The sequence below is a fragment of the Nycticebus coucang genome, chromosome 19 (assembly GCF_027406575.1).
Source record: "Nycticebus coucang isolate mNycCou1 chromosome 19, mNycCou1.pri, whole genome shotgun sequence".
Lineage (NCBI taxonomy): Eukaryota > Metazoa > Chordata > Mammalia > Primates > Lorisidae > Nycticebus > Nycticebus coucang.
In genome coordinates, this window is record NC_069798.1 from 8,315,669 (window position 1) to 8,340,537 (window position 24,869).

At 38.2% G+C, this 24,869-nt stretch overlaps 1 protein-coding gene across 4 annotated transcripts in view; it reads left to right on the plus strand.

The window, feature by feature from the left end:
* Positions 1–4,896: 4,896 nt before the first annotated feature.
* Positions 4,897–24,869, plus strand: part of DLGAP1 (DLG associated protein 1) — an 866,993-nt gene continuing 847,020 nt past the window's right edge. For all 4 annotated transcript variants that reach the window (XM_053571473.1, XM_053571476.1, XM_053571474.1 and 1 more), the window contains exon 1: positions 4,897–5,022. The gene's annotated coding sequence lies outside the window, so the exon portion shown is untranslated. The remainder of the gene's footprint in view (positions 5,023–24,869) is intronic.

Genomic DNA, 24,869 nt, shown 5'->3' on the forward strand with positions numbered 1-24,869 from the left:
CACAAGACATTTTTTTCTCTTAATCTTGCACAATTTAAAACCCACCTGCCGGAGAGTGCATGAAATACAGCTTGGTGATTGTAGACTAATACACCTGGGACTCCCTCATGAACATAAAAGTGCAGAATATTACCATCTGCCCAAAGGCCTCTCGTCACCCCTCCTAATTAGTAGTGCCCCCCAGTTACTCACTAGAACAAATTTTTCACCATGAATGAGTTATTAGTCTTTTGAATTTTATGATCAGAATGATAACCTATGATTTCTTTACTTTTTCCTCACTACGATCTGCGGTGTTGATCTGTGTTGTATGTAAAATGGTGTGATCTTCGTGGCTGGAGAGGAATTTTTAAAATATACCATAGTTTGGCATTTCTTTTTTTTACTTTTCTTGTCCCCTTTGACCAACATCCCCCCTCCTTACCCTTAAACCTGGCAACCACCCTCTACTCTCTATTACTACGAATTTGTGCCACTGACATCACCTGCTGATTCTGGATCCAATCCAGGGTCACCTGCTGCATTTACTTTTCTTTTTATTGTCCTGTGACTTGGGGGACTTCCTTAGATTTTCTTAATCTTTCATGGCCTGGACATTTTTGAAGAGCTCTGGCCAGTCATTTGGGGGAATGTCCCTCAGTTTGGGTTTGGTTAATGTTTCTTCATGATTACCTTCAATTGGTTCAGTTTTTGCAGAATACCCCAGATGCTAAGAAGGGACCTTCTCAGAGCATCATACAGGGGTGCACAATGTCACGCATCTCATTCCCGTTAGTGTTAACTTCGGTCACTTGAGTAAGGTGGGGACCTATCAGTTTTCTCCACTATAAATTTGTATTTTCCCCTTCTAGTTAGTGAGTATATGATGAGGAGACAGTTTGAGACCGTACTGTTTCCTGTTTTCTCATGTACTTTCACCCACTAAGTTTAGCTTCCATCAGTGACTCTTGCCTGGAACACGGTTGTTACCTCGGTGTTTGTGAGTTAGGGATTTTTCTGTTTCTATCGTTCTTTATTAATTTGAATTGTAATCTGAGGATGAGCTATCTCATCTTATTCACTTGAATACTTATTTGTAGTATGTACTTAGGGATTTCATTTTATCTCATGAGATAAAACTTCATTGCTGGCTGGGCACAGTGGCTCATGCCTGTAATCCCAGTACTCTGGGAGGCTGAGGCGGGCGGATTGCTTGAGTTCAGGAGTTCCAGACCAGCCTCAGCCATAGCCTTTAGTCCCAGCTACTTGGGAGGCTGAGGCAAGAGGATCGCTTGAGCCCAAAAGTTTGAGGTTGCTGTGAGCTGCGATGCCACAGCACTGCACCCCAGGATGACTGAGTGAGACTGTGTCTCAAAAAACAAACAAAACAAAACAAAAAAACACACAACTTCATTGTTATTTAGTTTGTTGCTCACATTGGGCATTAGGAGCTCCTTCTGGTCAGGCCTTTTGTCCTTTTGACATTCTATCGAATTTTGAGCTCTGAAATACTCTCTGGTATTTCAAGATCCCACAGGCTCATCTTGTTCCATTTCCTCATTGTGCTCATCTCTGCTCATCCCTAAAATCAGCTGTTCCTCAGAGGACTTCGGCTCTTTTTATTGAATAAAAGTATTTGGAAGACACGATCTGGTCGCTTATTGCTTCTAAGTCTTCTCTACATTGACAGAGCTGGGAAATACCTGTGTACGTACGTGTGTGCACACGCGTGTCTATTTTATATCCATGTGCACACGCACACACATACACACGCACAATCCTGTGTCCTTACTGAAACATCTGATTATAGTTTAGCATCATGGGGTTCATTCTAGCCCAATCCCTTCTGTGACTTCTAACCTTTCCTTCGACATTCTGAAGCCTTACTTTCATTAGCATCAATGTATTTAGTCATTTGCTCAATTCTCAAATACATATTAGTTTCACAATTGCAATTTCATATCACTGTGGAAGAGAAAGCTTTACCCAGAGTTCAGTGTATAATGTTTCTGCCTTTAGCCTTGGAGTCTATAGTCAAAATAATGTCTCTGAATAGTCACTGGGTTAGTTCTGTTCCTTCTCATCCTCTCTTATTTATTTATAATGTACATGAAGACTATTAATTTCTCAATATTATTTCCATGTTCTGATGCCTTACTCAATTCTTTAATTGTTCGAGGTAGCATTGTCTAATGTTTTGGTGGTATTTTTTTTTTTTTGAATTTTAGGTATCTTATCACTTTTAAGTAGAGATAGTTTTATCTTTCCCTTGCTAGTTCTAATTCCATTAATTGATTTATTTTGTCTAATTGCATTTGCTTATACTTTCAATACAATAGTGTCTAATAATGGCAATACTAGGCATCCTCCCCTTGTTCTTGATCTGAGTAAAAATGCCTCTAGGGTTTTCTGATTAAGATACTTATTTTAGGACTAAGGACTATATATTTCTTTTTTTTTTTTTATTGTTGGGGATTCATTGAGGGTACAATAAGCCAGGTTACACTGATTGCAATTGTTAGGTAAAGTTCCTCTTGCAATCATGTCTTGCTCCCATAAAGTTTCTTAATGTTCAGAAAATTTCCATCATACTTATTTTCTTTTTTTGGCCGGGCCTGGGTTTGAACCCGCCACCTCCGGCATGTGGGACCGGCGCCCTACTCCTTGAGCCACAGGCGCCACCCATACTTATTTTCTTTCTTTCTTTTTCTTTTTTTTTTGAGACAGAGCCTCAAGCTGTTGCCCTGGGTAGAGTGCTGTGGCATCATAGCTCACAGCAACCTCAAACTCCTGGGCTCAAGCGAGTCTCCTGTCTCCACCTCCCAAGTAGCTGGGACTACAAGCGCCTGTCACAATGCCCAGCTGTTTTTTGGTTCCAGCCATCATTGTTGTTTGGCAGGCCTGGGCTGGTTTCAAACCCGCCAGCTCAGGTGTATGTGGCTGGCGCCTTAGCCGCTTGAGCCACAAACGCCGAGCCTCCATCATACTAATTTTCATGAGTGTTTTTCAGTGAGTGAATGTGAAAGCTTTTCAGCATATGTGAAAATAATCGTATTGTCCATGTTATTAATGGATTTCCTAGTATGAACCACGTTTGCATTTCTATAATAAATTGCATCTGGTTATGTGAGTTATTTTCTTAATCTGATGTTGATTATGTTTGCTAAAATTTCTTTTAGTATTTTTGCATTAACATTCATAGACCATGTCTGTCTATAGATTAATTATCTTTTCAATAAAATTTTTTTTTTATGTTTAGGTGTCAACGTTATATCACCTAATAAAAAGAAACAGACATTTTTTTCTCATTTCCAGTGTTGGGCACAATGTATAGAGTATAAGACTATTTGATGTTTGAATGTTTTATAGATGTCAACTGTTACACTATCTGGTTGTTTTTTATGATGTTTATTCTTAATAACTTTACTTATTTCTTGCATGGAAATTGATCTCTTTAAACTTTCTATCTCTAGTGGAGTAAGTTTTGGTATGTGTTTCCCTGGGAAATTGCCCCTTTTATCTAGATTTTCAAACTTGTATGCACACATACCTATAGAACAATACCTCATAATTTTTATTTCGTTTCACATTTATCTTTCAATGCTTCATTTCTCCTGTCATTCCTTATTTTGAGTAGTTTTGCCTTTTCTCTTTTTGTGCCTCATCAAGGTTATGAACAGTTTTGTTCATTTTTTAAAAAGGTATTGATTTATTAATAGTTACTGTTTTTGCTTGCTCTAATCTTTCATTTCTATTTTTATCTTTATTTTCTCCTATATGTATTTATTTATTTACCTAGAAATTCAATTTGTTTATATTAACTCTGTTGATGAGAAATGAGACTTTATTGATCTGCGGAAATAAGATAATCCTATTATATCATAAAATACTTTTTCTGGGTGGCTCCGGTGGCTCAAAGGAGTAAAGCGCTGGCCCCATATGCCAGAGGTGGTGGGTTCAAACCCAGCCCTGGCCAAAAAAACAAACTTTTTCTGTGGAAATTAATCAACTGATTCTAAAATTTACACTTTCTCCTCCAATATGAGAGAGGACAGAAAATCAGACAGACATGGCTTCAGTCCCAACTCCACTGAATTGTTGTTGTCTGGCTTTGCTAAATTCCAAACTCCTTGATATTCAGTTTCCTTATTTGTAAATAGAAATGATAACATCTTATCTGAGAATTAAGTGAGATCATTTCTGAAAAGTGTTTTCTAGTGTGTGTTCCACAAATGGGCCCTTTCTCTATCTTCTTGAGGGAAGGGATGAAATAATTACTCTTTACTGAGCACTGTTAAAAGCATTTTACTTGTATTAACTTCTTCTTTTCACAGTCTTCTGCAGCAGGCAAGTGTAGTTTGACCAAAGAAGCAGTGTGGGTGACTGAGCTCTCACATGAAGCTTGGCCATCTGACCCAGAATGCTTTTTTGGTTTGTTTTTAATTTTTTGATATACTTTCCATGTTCTTTTTTTTTTTCCCCTCCCTTTAGAAACAAGGTCTTCCTCTGTCTCTCAAGGGACTTTCCATCTCAGCCTCCCAAGTACCTGAGTCTATAGGTGTGCACCATCACAGTCCACTAATTTTATAATTTTTATTTTTTAGAGATGGGGTCTCTCTATGTTGCCCATGCTTATCTCAAACTCCTGGCCTCAAGTAATCCTCCTACCTTGGCCTCCCAAAGTGCTAAGTTTACAGGCTTGAGCCACTGCTCCCAGCCAAAGCCTACACTCTTGATGACTAGACTAGCCTGCTTCTGAACTGTTAGTGAAAAAGATAAGACCAAGACTGTCATTCGTGTTGTTTAACACTCCAAGTAATGTTGAAAAAGCAACTATGATGCTCTATTAACAGACCTTCCTTCCTTCTCTGTCCCTTTCTGTGTTTCAGCACATTGTGAGCAGTGCTGTTTGAGTGATTAACACGTAGATCTTTCCCTGGGACACTTTGTTGAAAGGATCAGCATACATCTCATTGGCCTCAAAATAATCCCAAATTAGTGGAGTTGTTCCAAACAAGACTACACTTGACTCACTGAGCCTGGGTAAGAGTGTGAAAATATATTTACTGTTTGTAGATGATATTTGATGTCATGACTGATTCTGAAATATTTTTGCCCTCTTGTAAATTGCAAAGCTATATTAACTGTGTAGACCCATGGTAGAGGGGAAACAGTAGGCTATCACAAAAAGGCATTGGCACATTGATTGAGATGTTTATTATTAGTTAAGCACATGGTGATATACTTGAAGGTGTTTTCATTTCTTGTGTAGAGGGAGTTAATAGTGCATGTGGAATTTCACGACAAGCATTCTTCCTTTAGAATATAACTGCAGGATAGTTTTGTGAAACCTATAATTGCTATCATCTGTGCTGTTCCTACCACTATAAAATCAATAACTATAAAATGGAGAGGCTATCTCCTTGAAATTGGTTATGATGAAAGTGGGCCTATTGTGATTGTCTATCTGCAAATCCTTCCCTAACTGTGGGCTTCCCTGTGCTGCTCGTGAATATACATTTACTTCTACATGTCTCTTCCCCAAGTGTTAAAATTTTCTATTCCAATATACTAAATTGCAAGTTGCTGCAATCGAGATTATCAAAACAGAGAACTGGGGCTCAGAAAACATGGCAAAGTTGGATCAGATGGGAGGACTGGAGCAGTTACTGCAGGGAATCCTTGGGAAAGTGAAGACAATGCCCAGTGTGATGAAGACTTCACATCTCTTAGTAACACATACCAGTGACTTCCATGAGAAAAGAAATGAAAGGATGAAACAGGTGCCTGGTCCCTGACGCAGACTTATGTTGGGTAACATAATAGTGTTGAGAAATACAGTTCATCCAAAGGCTTTCCTTCCAAGCCTACACATTGTTCTGCATCTCAAAGACCTGCGATTCAAGAGCAAGTCAGTACTTCTGAGACATAAAGCAGAAAGATATCGAATATTTAGATAGAGGACTAGATCTTAGGAATGCGTATTTAGCTACAATGTGTAACAACTTTCAAAATGCTTTCTGGATGATGTAGGGAAGGGATACCTCAAGAGTTTCCTAGTGAGCAAGGCCTGGTGAATGGAAACCAGCAAGACTGAAGGTGTGTGAATGCCCCTGGCCATAGCACAGATGCTGAGAACAGGTCTGTGGAGACAGATTGGTTTCTTTGGTTTGAGTCCTGACTCTGCCATCATTTGGGCATAATTCCTGGGGTTGTCATGAAAATAAAACGAGCTAATTTATGAAGAGTGCTTAGTACTGGACCTAGCACACAGTAGGTGTTCAATAAATAGGTATTATGTTAAGTCATTGTACACATATTTATAAGGGTATTTTGGGCTCTCTAGTGACCTAAATACTGTTTTGTCTGTGAGGTCTTAAATTTCTCGTTTGTGAACTCTCCTATTATATCAAATTGTTGTCAAACCAGAGTTGAGAAGACATTACTGCATATTTCAAGAATAGATTTTTGGGTTTTGAATCTAGGATGTACTATTCCCAGAGACCACTGATATGTGTATTTTAATTTTTATCGTCTCAAATCTACCACTTTCTAGCATCATATTATTTGATAAATTACCTAATTTTTCCCAACCTTCTCATCTTTGAAATGGGAATAGGAGAATATCTAACAGAATTATTATGAAAATTAAATAATATAATTCACCGTGCCTGGCACAGAAGGACCCAATACATGTTAGTTACCACTCACACGATTACCACGATTATGAGCGTAGTTATTCTCCCTAAACACATCCTTCACTGCCTTTGGTCTGTTTGCTTCTGTCAGTCATTAAATTGTGAAATTTGAAATAGGATATTTCATAGAATTTTAAATAAAATATTAATATATCCAAAATCTAAGGATACTACTTAAACTTTTCAAAACATAATTCGTTGTCATCATTTAGTATCTGTCTGTGTCTTTAGCACAGACCTCATGTCACGATGTTACTAAATTATCTCCAGGGAAAACTTCTTTTAAAACCTCCAGATGCGATCCTTCACAAAGGAAATATTACAGCTTTGATTATTCTTAATACTAGAGTTTGTAACTTGAAACTGCTTACCCAACCTGTTGAACCTATAAAATAAATACTAAGGAATCTGGATACCACCACTCCCTACTACCAACTCCATCTGACTTATCTAAATTTGTACTCAGCCTTCTTTCTGAATGCTTAGAATTTGATTCCATGATCTAGCCTCATGGTCCCATTCTGATTCCATTTGCTTTCAGCAGATGATAATCCTTGGATTGAAGTAACCACTGAAATGTGGGAAACCAAATATTCTGGCTACACCTCACTTACGTAGATCTTGTGTTGATCGTGGAGAGCTGTTTGTCAGGGTTTACAGTAATGTTCTCTCTGGCTTCTTATAAACAATAAAATAAAATATTTTAAAAAGTTTCTCTCATTAATACTCTTCATTTTTAGGTTGATTTCCAATTCCTCTTAAAATAAGTTTATAGTATGAGCAAGCAGAAATAAGAATGATATATCAACATATAGGTGAAGATCTATGGCCATATGTAGAATTAATCAACACAAATATATTTTCAATAGAGTTATTATAATTTACCTGCTTATGTAATCTTTGCCTAAGACAGATTCTTGACAGGAACAATGTAATTAAATTGTTTCACTGAAGCATTTACAAGTAAGTACACCATATGGTCTTTCACAGTGGGCATTGAAGTAACATGAGACCATCTGAACAAACTTAGAAACTGCTTTTATGGAAAAGAAAACAATTTTTTTTTTTTTTAGAGACAGAGTCTCACTTTACCGCCCTCGGTAGAGTGCTGTGATGTCACAGCTCACAGCAACCTCTAACTCCTGGGCTTAGGAGATTCTCTTGCCTCAGCCTCCCAAGTAGCTGGGACTACAGGTGCCCGCCCCAACACCAGCTATTTTTTATTGCAGTTTGGCCAGGGCTGGGTTTGAACCCGCCACTCTTGGTATATGGGGCCAGCACCCCACCCACTGAGCCAGAGGTGCCACCCCAGAAAACAAAATTTTAAAACCACTTGGTCTTAGTACTGTAAAATATTTCTTTTTCAGTTTTCCAAATGTAAGATCTTTGGGAGTGTTGATCCAAACATTTGATGCATTTTTCTATTTATATTCTTGAACATAGTATTTCATATATATATTCTTGAACATAGTATTTTACAGTTCTAAAGTGTGAACAGGCTCGGCAACTGTAGCTCAGTGGCTAGGGTGCCAGCCACATATACTGGAGCTTGTGGGTTCCAACCCAGCCAAGGCCTCCAAACAACAATGACAACGACACCCAAAAAATAGCCAGGCGTTGTGGCAGGCACCTATAGTTCCAGCTACTTGGGAGGCTGAGGCAAGAGATTCGCTTAAGCCTAAGCATTTGAGGTTGCTGTGAGCTGTGACAGCACCACGATGCTCTACCCAGGGTGACAGCTTGAGACTTTATCTCAAAAAAAAAAAATAATAATAATAAAATAAATAATAAATAATAAAAACAAATAAAAAAATAGAGTGAATAAAAAAATCTAAAAAAAAAAAATCTCCTTTCCTGCCATTAGGATGCAAGTAAAATTGAGCTTGGGGCCTTTGTTTTAGGTAATTCTGGTGTTACCATTTCTAGTAACGCCCACTGCCAAATTAGGTGGCCAGAAGAGACTGTCATTCTGGGGCTACTGTCTATTGCCAAGTATTGAATTTTGTGTTTTTAATTTTATGAACATGGGAAGTAGTATTTATTTAGTGTAGTATTTATCTGCTGAAAAATTCTGGAGATGACCTTGTGAGACAAGCCAGATATTTTTAATTTTTAGCTTGTGGATAAATTGTTGTTCAAGAAATTAAGTAACTTGCTCAAAATTACGCCACCAACAAATGTAGAGAGAGAGGTCTAATTCATTACCAGTTTAATGTCAAAGCTGCCTTTCATCATTGTATGCTTTCCACTTTACTATTCTATCAAAGACTCTGAAAAAAAGTTTCCTTCGAACAAAGACAAGATGAATACATCTTATATATAACATCTAATAGAAATATACAACATCCAGTATATCAAATATCATTTATTTTTTCCTAGACTATTTTTTTTTAATTTTCTAATTATCTGTGTGGGAATAGAATGGGGGTAGGTTTGTAGAAGGGGAAGGCATCCAGAGAAATGTGAAATGTCTGAGTAAACTTTCAGGGTATCCCAGGATGGCTTCTGGGAAGAAAAATTTTAGTACTTCTCCAATGTTCTGAAGGAAACGAAATATTTAGTATTGATATTAGTGATTAATAAAAAATGTAAAGTTCATTTAAATATCATGTTCTTTTATAAGGTCCATGCCTTGTCATTTTGAGTATTGATTACTACAGCTTTCATTGACAGTCCAACTGTCTTGTTTTATTAATTTGTTTAGGAGGTGTGGGAAGGCTTTAGAGACAAAAATATATTAGTCACTAACATATTTTATTATTTTCCAAAATGCATTATTGGTACCTAGACTGTCTTCCTATTAAATTCTATTTCTACTTTGTAAGAAAACAAATACTTTTTACCATGTGCACATTAAAAAAATATTTTATTTATACGCCTCTATTCTAAAAGTAGATAGATAATAGCACTCATTCATAATTATTAGTATGAATTGAGAGGAAAGATTATGGACTTTCTTACAGGGCTGGAATTAGCTATGTTTGTGAAACAGTTACGGGTTCTTTAACTCAAATAATACCAAAACTTGAATTGTTTTGAACATTCTAGAGCATGGGTCCTCAAACTTTTTAAACAGGGGGCCAGTTCACTGTCCCTCAGACTGTTGGAGGGCTGGGCTATAGTTTAAAAAGAAAACTATGAACAATTCCTATGCACACTGCACATATCTTATTTTGAAGTAAAAAAAAACAAAACGGGAACAAATACAATATTTAAAATGAAGAACAAGTAAAGTTAAATCAACAAACTTACCAGTATTTCAATGGGAACTATGGGCCTGCTTTTGGCTAATGAGATGGTCAATGTCCAGTTTCATATTTGTCACTGCTAGTTGTAACAAGTGATGCAAGTGTGCATCCGTTAGTGCAGATCTGGTTGGAGATTTCAGATGTTTCCTTCTGGAAAAAGTCTGTTCACAGACATAAATGCTGCCAAAGATGGTTGCCATTTTTTTGTTTTTTAAAAACATCAGATTTATTGAGATATAATTCACACACTGTATATTTCACCTTTTTTTTTTTTTTTTTAGTAGAGACAGAGTCTCACTTTATTGCCCTTGGTAGAATGCTGTGGCATCTCAGCTCACAGCAACTTCCAACTCCTGGGCTTAGGCAATTCTCTTGCCTCAGCCTCCCATGTAGTTGGGACTACAGGCACCTGCCACAATGCCCGGTTATTTTTTGTTGCAGTTGGCCGGGGCCAGAGTGCATGGTTCCTGAGATTAGGATATATCTCAAAAGGAGAGATATATAGAAATTAGGAAGGCTGCTCGACTTGAATGCGTCTTTCAGAGAGTCACAATTCTGCAGTTAGGCCAGTTCCATTTGGTAAATTGTATCCACATTTTCAATGTCAATAGAAAATGGGTTACGGAAAAGCTATACGTCCTGTTCGTGGAGATGAAGCTCTTTAAATCTTAATTGGAACACCTTTTGCGACTTTTCCAGTGAATCCACACATGTTTTATTTGGGAATGCAACCAATGGATTTTCCACTAACAGATTTTGAGTTGTGGGGAGATGGCAGAAATTTTCCTCCTTCACTCGTTTGATGAGGAGGCCTAATTTTACTTCAAATGCTTTCACATGTGATTGCATATCACAGATGAGCTTGCCCTTTCGTTGAAGTTGCACATTGAAACTGTTGAGTAGCTCTGTTACCTCTGTCAGAAAGGCAAGGTGCCATTTCCATTCTGTATCATTGAGCTCTGGTACTTCTTTGTTTTTTGAAAGCAGAAAAGCTGTAATCTGTGGAAGTAAGTCATAGAAATGTTTCAAAACTCTCCCTTGACTCAGCCAATGGACTTCTGTGTGGTATGGAACATCTTCATAGTCAACATTTAGCTCAGAAAGAAATTCCTGAAATTGTCTGTGGTTTAGTGCAGTACCTCTAATGAAGTTTACACAAGATACCACAGTTTTCATAACAGAGTCCCACTTCAGTGATTCACTACACAGCGCTTGTTGGTGGATGAGGCAGTGTATTTCTATTGGATGAGAATGGTTATGTTGTCCATCTCTTGGTTCATGAAAGCAATTACTCCTTTCTTAGACCCCACCATGCTAGACCCCAATTACTCCTTTCTTAGACCCCACCATCAGTTGTCACACTGGCTAGTTTTGCCCAGTCCAGCTCCAAACTATTTACATTTTGGGAAACCTTTTCATAAATATCCTCTCCTGTAGTTGTTCCTTTGATGCTTTGCAGTGCAGCAAGCTCTTCTGTGACTTCAAAATAGTCATTCGTCCCATGAATAAAAATTAGAAGTTGTGCAGAATCACGAACATCATTACTTTTGTCAAGTGCCAAGGAAAAATCGGAAAGTTTCTTTGCGGAGTTTTGCAAATGCTGATGCAAATTGTCTCCCATTTCTTCAGTCCTTTGTGTAATTGAGGGTCCTGAAAGACTCACTGTACTAAATAAATCAGCCTTGTCTGGACACATCTCTTTGGCAATAGAAAGAAGGCATTCTTTAACAAATTCTCCCTCCACGAATGGTCAGCCAGTGGACGCTATTAGCTTGGCAACTTGAAAACGTGCTCATAGTGATGAAGTATTTAGCCATTTCTGCTTCACAAAAGTATTTTGCTGAGTTGTCAATGTATATTTCAGTTTTAATATTTTATCTTTTCTCACTTCTCCGAGCAAACAATCATATTTATCTTTATGTTGAGTTTGATAGTGTTGACACAAATTGTATTCTTTGAACACAGACACTATATTCTGGCATATCAAACACACAGCTCTTTCCTTGTACTGCATGAAAAAGTAATCGTAAGTCCACTCCGAGTCAATTTTTCTCTTTCTTGATATCATTATTTCCTAGGGATTCCAAATTGCTATTAGTAAAATACATACATATATATACATATATATATATATATCGCTCCAAAACAATATTCCAGCAATAACTTTGCCCACACAGAGACATAAAGAGTGCACTGCCCATCAGTGCAGTCTGATCAGTGTCCATCAATGCAGCCTTGCCAGTTCACATCATTTCAGCCTCGCCAGTGCCCATATGGTGGAACTCCGCTTTTATCTCAGGCTCACACTGGTGCGGTACAGGAAGAGGCACGATTACAGAGCTGGTTCCTCCACCACCTTTCCAGTTCACACTACCCTGTGCAAACCGCACTGCGATATGTGAACTCTCACAGGAATCTGATCTCATGGGTGAGAAGACCCACGCGATCAGATTCCACTGCAGGAAAAAGAAGGCACATATGCCTTTTTTCTTTCAAATCTAATGAGAATTCAGCCATACAAGCATATGGCTAAACTCAGACTGCTCAGAGATTGCAACATTGTGAACCAGGGCTTACATAGCACACAACATACAACATTATACACAACTGAATAGCAATCAAAATATAAATGCACTTATTGTCAATTAAATTGGGTTTCCTACTCCTTGGCTGTCTGCAGAGCCAGATTAAGTTCCCATGGGGCCCTAGGCAGATTACCCGTTTGGGGCCCCCATGCAATAACACTGAGCACTGACCATTTGCATTAACACTGACCGCTGACCATTTGCAATAACACTGCTGACAATTTGCATTAATACTGAGTTCTAGGAATTTGCATTAACACTGAACACTTACAATTATCACTACCACTGAGCACTGACTATTTGCATTACCTCTGAGCACTGACAATTTGCATTAGCACTGAGCCCTGACTATTTGCGTTATCACTGTGATGCAACCCCCTAGAAACTACCCCCAACCAACTAACCAACTTAAAAAAAAGGTCTTTCCTAACTTCAAAAAAAAGGCTCTTCTAACTCAAGAAAAGGTGCCCCCTATCTGCAAAAAAAAAAAAAAAAAAGACCTCCTAACTACAGGAAAAAAAGACCCCCCCTTAACCTCAAAAAAAAAAAAAAAGGCCCTACTAACTGCAAAATTAAAAAAAAAAAAAATAGACCTCCTAACTCAAAAAAAAAAAATCCTAACTTGTTCTTACTTTGTTCCTTAGGCAGCAGCAGGTTCTGCACAGGCAACCTGGTGACTCCTCCGATTACACCAGAGACTGAGAGGAGGAGTCGAGAGACAGAGAGAAGGGGCGGAGTCAGAGAGTAGGAGGGGAATTGGAGAGTGTGGGGCACATTCCACACATGCGCACTGCGGGCTGGGAAGAGTGGGTTGCTAAGCAGGATGGCAAAAACACCCAGCAGGGAGAGACAGAGAGAAGGAGCAGAGTCAGAGAGTTGGTGCACATTCCACACATGTGCACTGTGGCCCGGGACAAATCAGCTCTTAAGCAGGATAGGCTGCCGTGGCAAAAACACCCGGCAGGCTGGATAAATGTCCTCGGCGGGCCGCATGTAGCCCGCGGGCCCTCATTTGAGGACCCCTGTTCTAGAGGCTCTTGTAGAAGAATCACTTCATACGTAATCTCTTATCTAGGTAAATTTCTATAACGTGATTCTATACAGATAATAGTCTGGTTATTTTTGTCTTATATTTTCTTTGTAAAAGTCAATATTATTTAGTACACATAATAGAAACATGTTTAGTGCATTTGCAGGCAGAATTTATTCAAAGAAATCTTCTTAGGTATGACAAATTTGTAAATTCAAATTTGAATTTACAATCACATTTGTCACATTCAAGTTCAAAATCAGTAAAAATTCACCATGTGGAGCAGTAGGGATGGCTGTCCAGCACAGAAGAGTAAAGTGAGTTCATAGACATTTACCTCTTGTTTACATTCACCTTAAAACTAAATCTGTTTATGTGGGAGCAAAACTTTAGGGCAGAGAACTGAGTTGCTATCATTGTAGGCAACTCACTTTCTTAACCTTCTCATTTTAGTGGTACTTACATTGATGCTTTCAGTGATGGTTTTTGGGGAGACAATCAGTTTGCATGTGCATATATTTATTTATTGGCTATGACTTGGTGATAATATTCTTTTTAATCAGGAAAAAGTTAACTTCCTGAATGTTTATATAATTCTTCTAAGAATGTTTGTATAATTCTTGAAGAATACTAGAGTTAAAAGATTTCTCTATAAAATGTCATATATTTTTATATTGTTCTTATAATATTTTTTAAAGATAAGAATTATAATGGTTTAAAAAATACCAATATAGCCTGTACATGGCCTCTTAATTCTTCAGTTTGCAACCTACTACCATGTAAGTAATGGAATATTTGTGTCAAACTGCTCATCTTTCTCGTATTAGAGCCATTTTATAGTTTGTTTTTTTCCTTTCATACTCTCAAAGCTGAAATGAACATCTATTTCAACACTGTGTTTTACAATATTCCTTTTACGATACCTTTTGCCAGGGGTGATTTTTTCCTTTCCTACTGTCTCCACATTTCCCTTTGCTTCTGTGTTGTGTTTTTTAAAAAATTATTAGTGGTATGTGAAACACGACCATATTTAAAAACAGAGTTGAAAGCTATGACGTAAAGTATACATCATACTTTTTACACACAATATAAAACTTAGGAGTTGTTTATTTCTGGAATTTTCCATTTCATATTTTCAGACCACAGCAGACTACAAGTAACTCTTACCCTGGAAAGTAAAAATTCAGATGATGGGGAAGGACTGTTCGTCACTGTAGGGGAACTACTGTTCCTGGCAGTTGTACATGTGAATGGTAACCTTCACACCTTTTCTCTTTTGGGATACTGCCTGTGGCTCAGTGAGTAGGGCGCCGGCCCCATATGCCGAGGCTGGCGGGTTCAAACCCAGCCCCGGCCAAACTGCAACAAAAAAAAAAAAAAAATAGCTGGGTGCTGTGGCGGGCACCTGTAGTCCCAGCTACTCGGGAGGCTGAGGCAAGAGAATCGCTTAAGCCCAGGAGCTGGAGGTTGCTGTGAGCTGTGATGCCACGGCACTCTACCAAGGGGCATAAAGTGAGACTCTGTCTCTACAAAAAAAAAAAAAAAAAAAAAAACATGAATTAAATTAACATAAATTAAATGACTCTCAAGGAGTTTTCGCTCTAAAAAGACAGCAATCATTCAATACACCTCCACAACAACAAAACTATTAAAGTTTGTTCCTTTAAGCGCTTTTGTTTTGACATGTCCATATCGAGTATTAATATTAAAAATCTATCAAAGCAAAGTAGAATGGATATCAGACGTTGAATTAGCCACTTACCTAGTCCCTTCCATGAGATAAGATTAGATGTTACAAGATCATTCTGATATAAGAGCCAGGAGCATTGGCAAGAGTATTTGGTGGGGTGGCGCAAGGAGAATTTCACACATGTGTGTTCCCCGAGTTCAGCCCGATCTGTACCAGCCATTTCTCTCTTTAGCTGCCAGTATCTGGGAGCCTCAGGGCCTACCCTCCTCCATCTCTTGGTGAATCCTTTTCTTCCCTGTCTTTCTACCTGTAGACCTGCTTCCTCCGCATTTGTATGCAACCAGTGCAGTGTCCCCAAAGTGTAATTTCCACAGACTTCCCAGTTCAGCCATCCAGAGCCCTTTCTGTGGTGTCTCTTTCTGTGGACCATATTAGACTTCTGAAAAGAATGTGATGACCCACCTTGAAATATGCAATTGCACAGCCCAATAAATAGAAGAATTATATAAACATTCAGGAAGTTAGCTTTTTCCTGATTAAAAAGAAAATGACAAGAACAGGAGTCTGTGGTGGATACATAGCCCCTTCTGTATCAATGGGCGGCAAGCGCACCTACAAATGGACAGGAGGGCTGCCTTGGCACCTGTATGGAAGCAGACATATCACAAGGTGTGGTAGCGATTACAGGCAGACCGGCATTTAGGGTTTACTATGGTGCTTCTTTCAGAAGCTCGTCCTTTGATCTATCCATTTGTGCCTGGAGAGGCAGTAGAAACCAACCAACTGCCTTGTATTTCTAAATCATAAAAATGTTACGAATGATTCATAGCACATATTTAATATGCACATTTTAGAGACCTGTGATCAATCGCTGATAGAATTATTATAATTTAGAAGCCAAGTGGAGTGTGTGCCTTTCCCCAATGCTGCTGTAGCCTTCTGATTCTATGATATTGCTGATTGCCTCCTTGACAATGCATTGAGCACCAAACATCTTAGAAGATTTGTTTCCTGAGGACTTAGTACAGGATGTGGGTAAATTCACTTTTTCTGTCTTCACATTCTCAGGTTTAATATATAAACTTTGATGTGAAGACCTGGGGTTAGCCACACTTTCCCCCAGACATACAGCATCATATACGAATTATCTTTTCAGTCTCGCTAGTCTGAATTTTCAACTAAGATACCAACCTAGCAATTCATGTCCACCAAAAACAAGCTAAAGTGGCTTGAGGAGGCTTCTTGGCTTTTTGAACTATGAAATTATGTGTTCAAGAGTGCTTATTACTTTTATTGTACAGAGCACTGAGTTAATTCCTAGGGCCCTAGGAGCGAACCGCATCCTCTCTCTACGCACTGCCTCTTGTGGTGGGCGTTAGGGGAGGGTGAAGGCCACTTTATGCTTTGGGACACTTTTGTCATCTAATCCAATGTTTCTGCTCATCCTGTGGAATGGCTTTGAAGCCAGCTGCGTAAGTGTCTCTGTTTTTGTTTTGTTTTTTTTGTAGAGACAGAGTCTCACTTTATGGCCCTTGGTAGAGTGCCGTGGCCTCACCCAGCTCACAGCAACCTCCAACTCCTGGGCTTAAGCGATTCTCTTGCCTCAGCCTCCCGAGTAGCTGGGACTACAGGAGCCCGCCACAACACCCGGCTATTTTTTGGTTGCAGTTTGGCCGGGGCTGGGTTTGAACCCGCCACCCTCGGTATATGGGGCCGGCGCCTTACTGACTGAGCCACAGGTGCCGCCCAGTGTCTCTGTTTCTATTCTGGACATTCTCACCCATGAGACTAATGCTTCTGTTAAAATAACTGTTTATTGCCCAGTCGCCTGTTTCTGATTGTGATAAATTAACTGTTTACTGTTTGCTGTGTCTTCCTGAAGCCATTCGGTCTCTAATACACGAGGAGAGTGATTCTTGAACCTACAATTTCTTTTTAATTGCATCAGAGACTCAGTATCTATTGCATGAAATTATAAATAAATTCCCATTCAATTTTAATGCTTGTTCAAAGCCAAATGTAAACACCGCTGAGCTTTTTAAAATTTCTTGTGGCTTTCTTCATTGTTCCTTTTACTTTTTTTTTTCCCAAAGACTTGAAGTACCTCTGGAATGTATTGTTACAGTTTTTTTTTCTATAATTTATATAAATTCAAACTCAAAGGAATATATTACTTCTATTTAAAAGCATTCTTAAGATAAAATCCAGATGTAGATGGAGGCGGGTCTGAAAGTGAAGAATGGAATTAGTGGTTTTAGCCACTGTTGTTTCAAACCACTGTGCTCCAAGGAGGTGAGAAACCTCTGCTGTCTCAAGCACGTTGTATTCCTGTACAGTTGGTCCCTCAGTAGAACACAGTTTGAGGTTCACCTGCATGACATGAAGCTTCTGAAGACACTGGGACCCACCCTAAACTCAGACCAGGACCTTTTTAAAAACTTGTTGTGAATGGAGGTCGAGAATCTCCGAGCCGGGCGGTGCCTGTGGCTCAAGGAGTAGGGCGCCGGTCCCATATGCTGGAGGTGGTGGGTTCAAACCCGGCCCTGGCCAAAAAAAAAAAAAAAAAAAGTAAAGAGAATCTCCGAACCATCCTGTTAGAGATGTAGAGATCTAGTTTGCTGTGGCAATAGGGAGATGTTTTTCTAGAACCAAATCAGGTCAGGAAATCCATGCTAATTCATAGGTTTCACGTTGTCCCATCAAAAACTTGAGTTATCCCATTCTTTTGGATCAGCTTGTATGCAAATGGCATTCAAGTACAGCTATGAAACATGTCAGATGATACTTCTGTTGTCATAAAGACCGAGACGTGAGAGGAACTGAAGTGAGGGTCCTTCATCCACCTTTTCATTCCTGATGCATTCGGTAGAAATGTACTCTGAGTACCTTTCAGATCTGAGAAATGTTAAAATAAGAATTCAAAGGAAATTCTTCTTGGGTTTTGTCTTTTTAAAAAAAAGTCTAAAGATGTGGCTCATTCAAACAATGACCACAAATTGTTTTCCTCTCTGCGTTGGTAGTGCTGCTGCAGATCTTCCTGTCCACAAGTGGGCTGCTTTGGCCAATAGGACATTTGAAAAAGAGACCGAGCAGTCTTTAAAAGTACTTGTACAATGATACTTGCCCTCTGGATGTTTTTAGTACCCAGGATCAACGGCAGAAGCACATAGGTTGGCTTGGTAAGGAAGAGGACGTGGCCCAATTACCAGCCAACTACTAGACCCAGGATACGAAGGGCAGCCCTCAAACTGACTTTAGATGCATGAGCTGACCCAGCTGAGATTAGCAGAACCCAACCAGACCAGACCAACTGCACAGCAGAATCAGAAGCTAAATAAATGATTGGTGTATTCAGCTGCTGAATTTCATGGATGATTTATTAAACATCAGTGATTAAAACACATGGACGATGGAAGTCATGTACCTATAACACAGTTACACTGGAAGATGGGATTATATATGACTAAATGTCACCCCTCTTAGATTACCAGAATTTGCTGACAGAAAAACTTTTATAAAGATAGGAGAAGCTGAGGAAGGAAAACTTAGTTTTAAGCTCAATTTTTAAAAATAAATAGGACAAGAGTAAATATAGGAGAAGAAGACATTAATTTCAGCACAGCTGAGAGGCCAGAAGATAAATGGAGCTTGGATATAAAATCTCACTTTGCAGTCAATTTGGAGGAATAGATCAAGGGATGCCACACAGCAAGTGATTTGAAGGATAGTTTCCCTTGACATATTAGATTACTAACTTTACCTCTAACCCAGGCCATTTGACATGGCAACTCACAAACAAATGACAAGTTTTTCAATGTCTCTATCCTTTACTGAATTCTGCCTCCAGTTTTAATTCTACATCAAAAGAAGAGTTGAATTGTGTTGCCATATTTGGAAGAGACCTAAGAAATGCATATTTAGAAATGCAAATATTTCTTGTTTTCACTAAATTAATCTTTACTATCATCAAAATGTGTTTTTATTTATTTTTTTTTTTGCCAGGCAACCAGACATTTATTCAGCCCCTCCTTCGAGTGAAGCCCCCACACTGGGCGGCCTAAAATGTGTTTTTATTTTAATAAGTTTGCCTGTTAGGAATCATAAGTTTATAGTAAAAACCTTTGCTATTCTTTTCATAGCTCTTCCAGCTCACAGTGCACAAATACCATCCCTCTCGATTGAAATAATAAACCCATAATTTTAGTGCTAGAGAAATGACAAGTCTGAGCCAAATTAAAGTTGTTGTAACTAATTACTAATCATGATGTGTCTAATCAAAATTGTCATAACGTATCTTGTTCACAGGGCATATATATGAGCTAACATTTCAGCTAATATTCTTTATTGCGACTGAATTCACAATATCTTGGTTAACTCCTACTCTCCGTTCAGCTCATGGTCAACGAATCTGTCATTCAGGAAGCCTTGTGTATAACCTCCGTTGATTTCCATTTTATAATGGGTTTTCCCAGAGCCAAGCTCACTTTCTTTATGGGACTTCTCTTAGTGCGTGTTCAGGGAGTGATGTCTGTCTTCCCCATTGAATTATAAGCTCCTTGAGAGCAAGAACAAAATATCTCTAAGCTCGCCATCCTGCCATCCTATTCTCATAATGGATCTCAGTGTCTCACACCTCAAATATTTGTTGAGAGGATGAATTAACCAAGCCACAGCACGTTTGTATGCTTGAGGTCTCAAGTCAAATGCTAATAATAGAAAGTTCCGAGGTGAATCAAGGCAGAGGCAATAGCTGAGACCCTAGGTGGGAAAGGGTTTAATAGAATCCAGAAACAGCAAATTCAGATGGAACCCAAGTGTGGTGGTCCACGAGGAGAGAGAGGCTTAGAGAAGAAGTCAGACATTTACCACGTAGGACCTTCTCCCCCTTGGGAAGAAGTTCGTATTTTGTTCTAAGAGCAATGGGAAGAAACTGGAGGGTCCAAGGCAGAGTAATAATGTCATGGATGGTAAGATCACCTTTGCTGCATGCAAGAAATGGCACGGTGTCTGGCTCTCGTGGGAGCAAGGAGATAGGACAGGAGCTCTAGAGTCATGACCATCTCAACCTCTTAAGTTCATGTTGTGCATGTGGAGAAAAGTAAGTTTTTGGTATTTTCTGAAGAATCATTGGAATGACTTTGGTGGATGAGAGAAAGGGTAAATGAAGATACTTGCCAGATATTTGCCATCCTGAGCCCCTGAGTGTCTTGAATTTACTGACATGCAGAAAGCCTGAGGGTGGGAGGGGTATGTAGGGGTGGAAGGGTGGAGAAAACACAGCAGCCTCGAGACTTGTGAGCCAAAAAATTAAAAGTTAATAGATGGAAATTGGTGTACCACATAGCAGTAACCCAAAGAAAGTGAGAATGGCTTTATTTGTGTCAAATAAAGTAGACCTTAGGACATATACCAGGGAAAACAGGACATTTCATTAGGATAGAGAGGTCAGTTCTTCAAGAGGATGTGGCAGTCCTAAATGTGTCTGCACCTGTGACAGGGCCTGACCTCACAAGAAGCAAAGCTTGATAGAACTGCAAGGAAAAATGTGTCCACAATTGCCGCTGGCCACTTCAACACTCTAATAACTGGTAGAACAAGTGCGGAAAATTGGTGAGGGTGTGGAAGACTTAAGCAAACTGTTATCTAATAGGCTCCATGTGGATGCTGTTCCCACCAGCAGAGAATATGCACCCAGAACATGACCCAGAAGACGCCATATGCTGAGCCAGAAGATGAGTCTCAGTGAGTTAAAGAGGCATAAAATCATGTAGAGTGTGATCTCTAACCACAGAGAAATTAAACCAGAAGTTAGTAACAGAAAAGAACCTTGAAATTTGGCAACTATTTGATGATTACCCAATGCATTTATAGATAACCAATATTTGAAAGAAGAAATCACAGGGGAAATTAGAAAATATTTTGAATTGACTGAAAATGAAATTACTGTAGAACAAAATGCGTAAGATGCAGCAATAATTAATATTTTTGCATTAAATGCCTATATGAGGAAAGAGGAAAGTATGACAGTGATCTAAACGTCTACCTAAAAGGACCGTATAGTAAGAAAGAAGATTAAATCCAATGAAAGCAGAGAAATAGGAAATAATAATAATAAAATAATAAGGCTGAGGAAAGAGAATTGCTTAAGCCCAAGAGTTTGAGGGTACTGTAAGCGGTGATGCCACGGCACTCTACCAAGGGCGACATAGTTAGACTCAGTCTCAAAAATAAATAAATAAAATTAAAAGATAGTTATTTTCCAAGATTAAGAAAATTGACAAACCTTTAGCCAGACTGATCAGAAAACAGAGAGAAGAAACACAGTAACAATATCAGGAATGTGATAGATTCTTCAGAAAGAAAAGGATCATCAGAGAAGACATGAGTATCTTTAAGCCATTTTAGGCGGGAGACCTGGGGATTCAAGGCCAAGTGTGGCCCTCTAGATCCTCAAGTATGGCCCCTCAACCAAATCCAAAATTCACAGATCAAATGCCTTTCTTAAATTAAACTTTTTAAAGTTAAAATATTTGCTTTTCACCATTCACTGCTTAGAAAATTTAAAGATAAGCCACAGACTGGGAGAATATATTTATACGGCATATATGCTAAAAAAATTATATCTAGTATATGTGTGGGTCACTTTGAGACAGACTGTGTTATGGTACATTATTTTACTTCCAAGAAACACAGTTGGCAGCGTCTTTTTTGATTTACCTGTGTAAATTTTAACTTGCTTTTGGTGTCAATGGGAAGGCTTCATTTTGTTTCTGGCCACACGGATTTTATGTTTCTTGATTTTTGTGTATCTTGAAACTTTCCTAATGACCCACATATAAGAAATCTTATGACTTAACCTGATTTTTATGTAAGATGTGCATTTATTTAAAAATACACTTCAGTATAGGCGATACATGAATAGCACTTAAGTACGTAGACAGATGCTTAACATCAGTAGCCATTAGAGAAATGCAAGTGAAAATCATCATTTCACACCTACTGGGATGGGTACCCTGAAAAAGACTGGTGAGGATGCAAGGTGACTGGAAATACCATATATTACTGGTAGAAATGCACAAGGGTATAGTTCTTTGAAAAATCGTTTTGTAGTTTCTGATCAAGGAAAGCAAATACCATGTAGTTCAGTAACCTCACTACCAGGTATCTATCCAGGAGAAAGGAAAACATAAATTTATACAAAGACTGTCATTCGAATGTTAAAACCTGGAAATACCCCTGAGCATCCATCAACTGGCAAATTGTGTCTAACGTCCTCCAGGTTGATTCATGTCATTGCAAATGACAGAATTTCATTTCGTTTGGGGGCTCAGTAGTATGTTATTGAATGGTGATATACCACATTTTCGTTATCCATTATCTGTTGATGGATAATCAGGTTGCTTCTCTCTCTTGAGTGTTGTGAATATTTCTGCAAAGAACATAGAATTGTAGACATCTCTTCAGCGTAACGATTTCAGTTCCTTTGGCTATATACCCAGAAGAGGGATTGCTGCTAATTCTATATTTAGTATTTTGAAGAAGCTCCACACTGTTTAACATACTAGCTGTGCTAATTTACATGCCCTCCTGCAGTGTACAAGGATTCTTCTCCACATCTTCCCAACTTATTTTTTGTCTTTTTGATCACAGCCATTTTGACAGGTGTAAAGTCATATCTTATTGTGGTTTTAACTTTTGTTTCCTTGATGATAGTGATGAGTATATTTTTACATATCTGTTGGCAACATATATACCTTCTTTTGAGAATTGCCTCTTCAAGTCCTTTGCCCACTTTTTTTTTCAGAGACAGAGTCTTGCTCTGTCACCCAGGCTGGAGTACAGTTGCACAATCATAGCTCACTGAAGCATTGAACTCCTTGGCCCAAGTGATCTTAACACCTCAGGCTCCCAATTAGCTACGACTACAAGCATGTGCCGCCATGCCTGGGCACTTTTTAATCAGATGATCTGTTTCCTTGCTATCGAGTTGTTAGGTTCCATTTGTATTTTGGGTATTACCCCTTATCAGCTGTATGGTTTGCAAATATTTTCTCCCAATCTGTGGGTTGTTTCTTCACTCTGTTAATTGTTTCCTGAGCTGTGTATAAGCTTTGTAGTTTGATGTAATTCCATTTTTCTGTTATTGCTGTTGTTGCCTATGCTATCTGGCATTCATTTTCAAAAAATAATTGCCCAGAGAAATGTCTTAGAGATTTTCTCCTAAGTTTTCTTCTAGGAGTTTAACATTTTCAGGTTTTAGGTATAAGTCTCTAATCCATTTTGAACTGATTTTTACTTACGGTGTAAGATAAGGGTCGAATTTCATTCTCCTGTATGTGAATATCCAGTTTTCCCAGCATCATTTATTAAAGAAACTGACTGTACACATTGTATATTCTTGGCACCTTGTTGAAAAGCAAGTGACTATAAATGCATTTTGTTCCATTGTTCTGTGGGGCTGTATTTATGCTAGTACCATGCTGTTTTTATGATGATAGCTTTGTAATATATTTTGAAGTTAAGTAGTGTGATCCCTTTAACTTTGTTCTTTTTGCACAACACAGTATTGGGCTTCATGCAAGAAGAAAATACCTGTGAAAATTCGTTCAAGGTCTACATTTAATTTACTGCTATCTCATTTTATTACACGATACATAGAATTAAGGAATGTAAGTGATAAAATATAATAAATTCTTGTACATGTAACAGTTTCTAAATTCTTATCTTGTTTTTTATTATTGAACTGAATTAGTTTAGTATTTTTCCCACATTGTCTGCTCTGAGTTTTTTAGGAGTGTTAAAAGGCTGTCTTTAGTATCTTTATGGATACTAAGAAGTTTGGAAATCATTAATGTTCTTATAATCTGATTTTGAAGTGAGTATGGTCTGTCAAATGAGGACAGGTTTTAAGTTGAAAGTTACTAGAGATATACTCCAATAGCACATGAAGCAGCTCTACTGTTTTTCACTATAAGGATAAGTGCCCCAATCCCCAGCCTTAAAGTTGCTTAGTAATTTTTCTATAGTTACATTTCTTTGCAGTAATTGAGTACTTTGAACTATGAACATAAATCCAGTAACTGTTAAAATAATGATGATATATCATAGTACTTGTAATTATGTAACTTTTATGGCTAACACAGATCCTGTGTAAATCATTTCCACCAACTTATTTTATGTTAATTTTAATTCATGAATTGATAAATGTATAATGGTATTAAATGCTAACAATACTGAAAATCTCTCATTTTAATTTTGCATATTAAAAATGATGTTTTTGTTATCTGCATTTAACGGCATAGTCCTCAAACTAAGGGATGAGAAAAGGGGGATTGATGACAGTACTTTTCAAAATATTTTTCTTTTATGAATGATGAAAAAGGTAATATGCATTTTTTTCACTTGCTTCTAGTGCTGTTTACTCAAAAACTTGGTTCCATCCTGAAATTCTGCAACTCAAAGGGTTATAAAGGTTATTCTAATGTTAGCATCCAAGAGGTTTATTAAATTTCATAATACATAGTAGATGTGAGGGTAGCAGTGGTCTTTGTAATCTTTCCTTTAAACGTCTAAGAATCATGAGTTATCTTCTTGTTTGGTATGAGGAATTTTCTTTTTTAATTGTTTGAGTGTGTGTGT